Source organism: Hylobates moloch, unplaced genomic scaffold, assembly GCF_009828535.3.
Source record: "Hylobates moloch isolate HMO894 unplaced genomic scaffold, HMol_V3 SCAFFOLD_19, whole genome shotgun sequence".
Classification (NCBI taxonomy): domain Eukaryota; kingdom Metazoa; phylum Chordata; class Mammalia; order Primates; family Hylobatidae; genus Hylobates; species Hylobates moloch.
The window spans coordinates 26,889,674-26,899,181 of record NW_026652294.1 but is presented as its reverse complement, the minus strand read 5'-3'; the positions used below and the strand labels follow the sequence as shown (position 1 = coordinate 26,899,181).

The 9,508-nt window shown below is 47.6% G+C and overlaps 1 long non-coding RNA gene across 1 annotated transcript in view; it reads left to right on the top strand.

The window, feature by feature from the left end:
- LOC131381983 (uncharacterized) overlaps positions 1-3,360 on the top strand; it is an 11,792-nt gene extending 8,432 nt beyond the window's left edge. Inside the window, exons 2-3 of the long non-coding RNA XR_009211108.1 lie at positions 197-355; positions 2,899-3,360. This is a non-coding gene — a long non-coding RNA (uncharacterized LOC131381983). The remainder of the gene's footprint in view (positions 1-196; positions 356-2,898) is intronic.
- Positions 3,361-9,508: the final 6,148 nt, after the last annotated feature.

Here is a 9,508-nt window from a genome sequence, read left to right as displayed (position 1 = left end):
GGAGGGAGGGAGTGTGTAGGAAGGAGGGAGGGAAGGCCAGAGGGTGTCAGCTGTGGGGAGGCCGCCCTGTCTGACTGGCTAGTGGCTGTCATGGCCCAGAAGCCCTCTGCTTTGGGACTTTGCACATGCTCTTCTCTCCCTGTGAGGGGACCACGGGCTGTCTCCCCAGCCCCTCTGCTCTCTCTTCTTCTAGAAGTGCTGGGGCCTGGGTCTACCCCAAGACCCCTCTGCCTCTCCCCAGGCTGTGAGCTCCCCGAGGACGATGCCCCCTCTGCTTATACCACCTGCGGGTCCTCCAGCCCCGGCACTGGAGGGCCTTGGCCACCGGCATAGCAGCCTCATCTTCTGGCTGGATGTGAGTGTCCTCCCGCAGGGACCTCGTGGACACCTGTGTTTGCAGAGACGCTTTCTCAGGAAGGGCAGCTGGCTGGGAGGCCAGGACCCAGCCCCCCAGGCCCACTGTGAGTGCTACCTCAGCCTCCCTGCCGGCCCAGTCCACAGATGAGAACTTTCTGGGGTGCAAGAGCGGGAAGGGGCAGAAATACGCACAAAGGGCGCTGCCTGCCTCTCGCTCAGCTCCGCATCCTTTGATGTTTGAAACCCACGGGAATCACTGCAATCGTTCAGAAGGGACTTGGCCACAGGTGACTTGTCTGCAGATTGCTGGAGCGCTAATGAGTGCTAATTACAAGCTGACTGCTTGCCAGGCAATCTGCCCTGCTGGGCAGGCGGGGCCACAGCTGAGCGAGGGGCGGCGCGTGGGGGGCGGGGTGTTGGGCCCCGGTGCTGGCTTTGAGGATGGGCTGTGAGAAGCGACTCTGTTTAAACGTGTTGGACATATTCACAGGGGAGAAGAGACCAATCACGCCTTCGAGGAGGGACAGTGGCGAGGCCGGCCCGCGGCGGAGTCTTTGGCTGCAAAGGCGAGGATGGGGCCCAGCAGGGTTGCCATGGAAACAGCTTCTGATTGGAAGGGGCCCCTTGCAGGGTGTGAAGGACAGAAGGCAGCACCCTGAATCCTCTCTACCCCCGCCTGCCACCTGGGACCCTCTCCGGAGCAGGGCGGCTGTGGACCTGCCTGGTGCTCAGAAGGGGGAAGGGGGAACTGCTCTCGGTGGAGGGGTCACCTAGAGCTTGGTCTCTGACAGCCGGCAGGCAGCCCGGTGAGGGCTCTGGCTTAAAAGTTGCTGGCGGATAGCTCTGGCCGCCGTGTTCTGAGCTCACGGCCGGTGCCAGCCACTGCAATGGGCGATGGATGGGCACCACCTCATCCCTGCTTCCCAGTGAGCCCTGGAGGTCAGTGCTGTGATCTCGACTTGACAGATAAGGAAACTGAGGCTCAGAGAGGTCACGAGAATGTGTTTGGGTCACAGCTGGGTGAGGCAGAGGCAGAGCTGGTGACAAACTAGGGAAAGAGGTTCCCACAAGGGTCCAAGGTGAATATCAAAATCACGAGGATGACCGATGACACCTTCTACCTCAGCCTGCTGTGTGGCGGCCGGATTTCCTCAGTGAGTTGGAGTCCAGCTCCCGCCTTCACTTTATAGTGGGAAATTTGGGTCAACCGGGGGAGGGGACTTGCTGGGGCCGAAACCCAGATGGAGCTCCGCTTTCCCTTCCACTGCCTCTGGGCAGCCCCATTGGACCCTGGTTCATGGTCTGATATTTTTAAAGGAAACGCCCTCCCGAGGGTGTCCCCTGCTCCTCCCTCCTGCGCAGGTGGGTGGGGAGCCCCAGGGTGGCAGGTGCAGTGTGGAGAGGGACCTCACCTTCCATCCTCTTCCTGGATGAGAAATGTCACATCAGGGCCCACGGGGAGAAGCGGCACAAGCTCCATGGGCCCTGCTCGGGCCTCAGGTTACACCCTGCAGCCGGGGTGCTCGTGAGGGGAGACTCTGGGATGATAGTGAGGAGCCACACTGGGAATGCGGTCTCCTGCCCACCCTCTGCTGGTCCACGACCCCGGGGACAGCAGGGCACGAGGTGGGAGGTGGAGAATGTGGCTGTGCAGGGTTCTGCTGGCTGGCTCTCCAGGCTGTCTCCGTCTCACTCTGCTCTCTGCCTTTTTTCAAAATCCAGTAGAACAAGAATCTTCTGGTCACCCCACTCCTGCGGGGAACAAAGAGGAAAAGGACATCAGTGCTCTGAGCACCCCCTCCACACATGGGAAGATGCTTAGGGGAGCCCATCTAATCCAGACCTCCTGACAGGCCTGCAAGGAAGCTGTTAGTATCCCCAGTTTTACCATAGCTCCCAAAGTCTCTTTGCTTCTAAGTCGTCAGTACTGGGTCCCGGGCTTTGCATGGGCAAAGTGGGTTCTGTGTGTCCAGGAGATGGGTCCTATTTTGAAGACCCCCAGAAGCTGCCTCAGGGCACTCAGTCTCCATTCTGAGCCCTGCTTCTAGGGCCTCTGCAGCTGGATGTGTGCCTGGCTCTACCCAGAAAAACGCCTCTGTGTCCCATGTGTTCTCGGCGCCCCTCTGTGGGTTCTCTGGTCCCACGGGGATGGACGTGGGCTGCAGGCCAGGCGGCTGGGTCTCTCCCAGCCTTGCTTCCGGAATGTGTAGACTGGGGTGGGGCAGGGGTGGGAGTGAGGAATAAGAGCCTGCCCCTCCTCCCCCAACCCCTTCCCCCATGCAGCCAGCCAGGAGCCCCTTCCTGAGCCTGTCCCCTCGGGCCACTGGCCTGATCACAGTGCCTTTCTCTAGGAAGGTCCTCAAAGAGCCAGAGCCCATGCCGGACCTGGGGAGACCCTGAGGGGGAGCCCACTTCCTGGAGTCTCTGGCTGGCCCCCGTTTCTGGGATGTGTGCATTGATACGAAAGCCGAACATCAGGTCCCAGAAAGGTGCTTTGGGCTTATTTCTCTAACCCACAGACAAGCTCTCTTTTCCCATTAGAAACTCACCTCAGAGCCAAGTGGCCCTGGAGAAGCTGCCTCTGTGGCCCGGTCTGCAGGGTGGAGTCACCGTGGGTCCCTCGCATCAGACATCCTGCCTGCGGGGCAGACACCTGCTCTCCTCCAAGAAGCCTCATTGTCCAGAGAAGGGATCCTGCAGTGACCAAGGGACAGGCCTGTTTTCTGGGTCCCCAGATCTTGGCATTAATATTTGCCCCCAGGAAGGTCTGAAGGATTTTACTTTTAAAAACAATAGTCGGCCGGGCGTGGTGGCTCACACCTGTAATCCCAGCACTTTGGGAGGCCGAGGCGGGTGGATCACCTGAGGTCAGGAGTTCAAGAACAGCCTGACCAACATAGAGAAACCCCGTCTCTACTAAAAATACAAAATTAGCCGGGTGTGGTGGTGGGTGCCTGTAATCCCAGCTACTTGGGAGGCTGAGGCAAGAGAATGGCTTGAACCCTGGAGGTGGAGGTTGCAGTGAGCTGAGATCGTGCCACTGCACTCCAGCCTGGGCAACAAGAGCAAAACTCTGTCTCAAACAAGCATACGAACAAACAATAGTCTGGGATTTCCACTGGCAAATACCAAAGCTATGATGTGCAAGAGGAGATGTTATAAGCTGAGTGGCTGAAACACGGCCTGGCTACCTGGAGTGGCTGCAGCCTCAGGGTGGGAGCCGAGGCCCCGCCTGATGGGGGAGGGTCACAGTCATGAGATGTCATCAGGGCTGGGGTGGCACGTGCCAGCCCAGACTGGGTGGTGCTGGGGTCCCTGCGAGGGCTCCCCAAGACAGATGCCGCTTTGCAGCTCCTGGAGGAGCTGGGAACTGAGGGAGTGAGGGAAGGGCCCAGCTCACCTTCTGGGACCAGATGTCCCACTGGTGCTTCCTTCCTGTCTGACCTGACCTTGAGTGCCCTCTCTTCGGTAGCTGTTCCCTCTGGAGCCGCCGTGATTCGTGTCCTGCCTGCTGTCTCGGCCCCCATGGGCTCAGCGAACCGCTTGCTCACTGAGTGTCCGGGGCATGGAGCTGTGAGCTGTGAACGAGGAGCTCTGCAAGGAACCCCAGGACCTTCTGTACCCCGGAAGGGAAGCACAGTGCCCACTCCCCAGCGGGCGCCCAGGCTGCCTTTGCCAGGGCCTCCTGACTCATCCCCGCCCCTGGGCGTCTCTCTGTCACCGTGTGCTCCACAGGCCGGGCCTGGCTTGTGGGCTGCTCCAAGCCTCTGCTCGGGGGTCTTTATCCAAGCACAGCAGAGAGCCCTCTCCCTGTCCCACTTGTGCTCTGCAGGTGTCCGGCAGATGCTCACTCCTGGGCCCAGTTCGGCGTCTGCCCCACCACAGGGCAGGGCCTGGGAAGGCCTGCTGGCCACAGGTTGGCAGAAACACGGCCTGAGACTCTTCTCCAGGAACAACGTGCAGTCTCTCTCCTGGGTCCAGGGGTTCCCCGAATGCATGTGGGGTGGGGGTGGGGGTCACTTCATGCTTGGCCTCCACAGCAACGGGCAGACCCTCCTGGGGTTAGGGAGGGTTCCACCCTACAAACCCCTAGCTGAGGCCAACTTGCAAAAGGAGGAGAAAGCTCCCAGACAGACCTTTTTTTTTTTCTCTTTTCTTAAACATTTTCTTCAGTTTATAGAGATACGACTTTTGTGTTTGCTTTTGTTCCCATCATCAGGGGAGTGGTTGAGGAGTACTGAATCCATCACTACTTTGATGACGCAGGTAAGATTCCAGATTCACATTTCCAGGTACCAAGAGTTCCCTCTAAATGCCACAGTCAAGTCAGCCTTTGTTTACATTTCTTTCTACTGAACACATCATTGGACAACATGGCAAAACCCTGTCTCTGCTAAAAATTCAAAGATTAGCAGGTCGTGGTGGCGGGCGTCTGTAATCCCAGCTACTTGGGAGGCTGAGGCAGGAGAATCGCTTGAACCTGCGGGGTGGAGGTTGCAGTGAGCCGAGATTGCACGACTGCACTCCAGCCTGGGCAACAAGAGTGAAACTCTGTCTCAAAAAATAGATAAATAAATGAATAAATAAATAAATAAAGTTGTTTTGATTCTTCTATTTTCCACACATTTCCATATGAATTTTAGAGTCAGTTTGTCAGTTTCTACAACAAAAGCCTGCTGGAATCTTTATTGCAATTACATTGAGTCAATAGATCAATTTGAGAGGAAAATGGCATCTTAACAACTTGCAGTCTTCCAAGCCATGAATGTAGTATACCTCTCCATTAATGTAGATCTCATTTATCTCGGCTGTGTATTTTTAATGCACAGGTTTTTCATATTTGTGTCAGATTTATCCTGAAGTATTTCTTAATTTTCAATTGCTTGTTGCTAGTGTACAGAAATACAGTTGATTTATGTGTATAGATTTTGTTCCTGCAGCCTTATTAAATTCAGTGATTAGTTCTAGTAGCTTTTTGTAGCTTCACTGGACTTTCTACATAGATGATCATGTCATCCGCGAATAAAGACAGTTTTGTTTCCTCCTTTCCAGTCTGAATTTCCTTTATTTATTTTTCTTGACCCATTTCCCTGGCTAGAACTTCCAGTACAATGTTGAATGGAAGTGGCGAGAGTGAACATCATTCTTTTATTCCTGATCTCAGGGGGAAAACATTCAGTCTTTCACCACTAAGTGTGATGTTATCTGCAGGGTTTTTGTACATGTCTGTTGTCAGGTTGAGGAAGTTCCCTTCTATTTCTGGTTTGGTGAGAGTTTTTATAAGGAATAGACGTTAGATTTTGTCAGTTGCCTTTTCTGCACGTATTGAGATGATTATATGAATTTTTTGGGTTTTTTTTTTTTTTTTTTGAGACGAAGTCTCGCTCTGTCGCCCAGGTTGGAATGCAGTGGTGCCATCTCTGCTTACTGAAACCTCCACCTCCTGGGTTCAAGTGATTTGCTTGCCTCAGCTTCCTAAGTAGCTGGGACTACAGGCAGGTGCCACCACGCCCAGCTCATTTTGTATTTCTAGTAGAGTCGAGGTTTCACCATGTTGGTCAGGCTGGTCTTGAACTCCTGACCTCATGTGGTCCACCCACGTCGACCTCCCAAAGTGCTGGGATTACAGGTTTGAGCCACTGTGCCCGGCCTATATGAGTTTTTTTTTCTTTTTAAGTTTTTTAGTATGGTAAATTGATTAATTTTTAAACCAACCTTGCATTCCTGGGATAAACCCTCCTTGGTTCTTGTATTATTCTTTTTATATATTGTTGGATTCAACTTACTAAAGTTTGTTTAGAATTTTTGCATCTACATTCATGAGAGAGACTGTTCTGTAGTCCTGAACAGTGTAGTCCTGTCCTTTCTGTCTCTGGATTTGTATCATGGAATAAGTTTGGAAATATATCCTCTTCTTTAATATTTTGAGAGTTTGTGTAGAATTCCTTAAGTGTTTCTTAGAATTCACTAGTGAAGGCATCTGGATCAGAAGTTTTCTTTGTGCAATTTCAATTTCTTTAATGGATATTGGGATAGTCACATTCTCTATTTCTTCTTGAATGAGCTTTGGAAGCTCATGTCTTTCAAAGAATCTGATCATTTTATGTTAAGTTGTCACATTTATAGGCATAAATTTGTTCATAATATTCCTTTATTATCTTTTCAACATCTGTAGAATCTGCAGGATGCTGCCTTTCTCATTTCTGATGTTAGAAATTGGTATCTTCTCTTTTTTTCTTCCTGATCAGTTTGGCTAGAATTTTATCAGTTTTATCGATCTTCCCAAAGAGCAAAGCCAGTGGTTTCATTTTCTTCCTGTATTACCTTTCTATTTTCTATTTCATTGGTTTTCACTTTGATCTTTATTACTTCCTTTCTTTTGCTCACTTTAAGTTTAATTTGCTCTATTTCTAGTTTCTTAAGGTGGAACTGAGGTCACTGATTTGAGCTCTTTCATCTTTTCTAATATAGGCATTTGGCAGCATCTGAAGCTAAGCGCAGCTCTGCCTTAGGACTTTCTCACAAATTCTGTGCTATATTTCCATTTTCGTTCAGGTTATAATACTTTCTAATTTTACTTTTGGTATCTTCTTTGATGAATGGAGTATAAGTTATTTGGTTTTCAAGTACTTGGGGATTGTCAAGTTATTGTTAATCATTATGTTTTTGATTTCCATTATGGCCAGAGAACATATTTTGTATAAGTTGAATCCTTTTACATTTTATGGACCAGAATATGGTCTATCTTGGTAAATGTTCTAGGTACACTTAAAAAGAAGGTTTATTTTGCTGTGATTGAGTACAGCATTCCATAAATTATAATTCAGTCAAGTTGGCAGATAATGTTGCTCAGATCTTCTATTATATCCTTACCGATTGTCTACTTGTTCTATCAATGATTGAGAGAGGGATATTGGAATCTCTGGCCATGATTGTGGTTTCTTTCTTTGTTCAGTTCCATCAGTTTGTGCATGCATTTTGAAGCACTGTTATTAAGTAGATCGCTATTTAAGATTGTTCTGTCTTCTTGATTAATTGACACCTTTATAATTATTAGGTGGCCTTCTTTATGCCTGGTAATATTCTTTCCTCTGAAATTTACTTCAATGCTGTGGCTACTCCAGCTTTCTTTTGACAACTGTTATTATGGTGTGTTTTTTTCTATCCTTTTACTTTTAACCTCATGGTGTTTGTCCCTTCCACCATGTGAGAACACAGCTAGAAGACGCCATCTTTGAAACAGAGAGCAGCTCTCACCAGACACCCAATCTGCTAGCATCTTGATCTTGGACTTCCCAGCCTCCAGAACAGTAAGCAATAAATTCTGTTGGTTATAAATTACTCAGTCTAACATATTTTGTTATAGCATCCTGAAGCTTCTAAGACAGAGGTGTTTAGACTATTTGCATTTAATGTGATTATTAATATAGTTAGGTTTAAGTCTATCATCCTGTAGTTAGTTATAAAATCAGGAAGTATGACTCCTCCAACTTTGTTCTTTTTCAAGATTTCTTGGCTATTTGGGACCCCTTACAATTCCATATGAATTTGAGGTTGGCATTTTCTATTTCTGTAAAAACGCCCTTGAAATTTTGATAGCTACTGCATTGAATCTATAGATTACTTTGTGTGGTATTGCCATGTTAACAATATTAAGTCTTCCAGTCCATGAATATGGGATATCTTTTCATTTATTTAAGCATTCTTTTCAATTATCTTTTAAGGAGAATTAAACAATTTTTAAAATCTTGCATACATACCCATGGAGGTGCCATTTTCAGTGTTCTTCTTTCGTTTGTGTAGATCTATATTTCCATCTGATATTTTTCCTCTGCAGGGAGGACTTTAACTTTTTTTTTACAGTGCAAATATGTTGCCAGTATGTTTTCTCCCCTATTTTTGTGTTTTAAAATGTCATTATTTAACCTTTGGTTTTGAAAGATATTTCACTGAGTATATTTTTGTTGAAAATATCTTTTGAAATATATTTTTGCTTTACATGTGGGTATTGGTTGACAGTTTTTGATCCCAGTACTTTAAAGATGTTGCTTCACTGTCTTCCCACTTGCATTGTTTCTGATAAGAAGTCTGTTGCCATTCTTATTTTCTTCCTTTCTAGGTAATATGTCTTTCCCCCTCTCTGGCTGCTTTTAAGATGTTCTCTTTATTACTGTTTTTGAGCAATTCTAGTATGATGTACCTTGGTGTTTTCTTCATGGTTCTTGTGTTTGGAGTTTGTAGACTCCTTAGATATGTGGGTTTGTAGCTTTCATTGTTTTGGAAAAATTTTGATCATTATTTTTTCAAAAAATTTTTCCATTCCCTACCTCCTCTCCTTCAGGGGTTCCAATTATTAAGCTGCTTGAAGTTGACCTACAGCTCATTGATGTTCTCTATTTTGTGGAATTCTTTTCCCTCTGTGTGTTTCTTTGTGGATGGTTTCTATTGCTATGTCTTCAAGCTCACTAATCTTTTCTTCTGCAATGTCTAATTTTCTATTGATTACATCTAATGCAATTTTCATCTCATGCATTATAGTTTTCAGTGAAGCTTGATTGGGCTATTTTATTTTATTTGTTTTTGAGACAGAGTCTTGCTGTGTTGCCCAGACTTGAGAGTGGCATGATCTCTGCTTTTTGCAACCTTCACCTCCTGGGTTCAAGTGGTTCTCATGCCTCAGCCTCCCAAGTAGTTGAGATTGCAGCCCCAGGCCACTATGCCCAGCTAATTTTTGTATTTTTAGTGGAGACAGGGTTTCACCATGTTGCCCAGGCTGGTCTTGAACTTCTGACCTCAGGTGATACTCACGCGTCAGCCTCCCAAGTGTGGAATTCTTTTCCCTCTGTGTGTTTCTTTGTGGATAGTTTCTATTGCTATGTCTTCAAACATGCTGGGATTACAAGCATGAGTCACTGTGCCTGGCCTGATTGGAGTATACATATATTTTTAAATCCTACATGTTTCTATTGTGTGACCTTGTGGAATACAATTATGATAATTATATATATATATGTGTATATATATATATATATATATATATTTTTTTTTTTTTTTTTGAGACAGAGTCTTGCTCTGTCACCCAGGCAGGAGTGCAGTGGCATGATCTCCACTCACTGCAACCTCCACCTCCAGGGCTCAAGCAATTATCCTG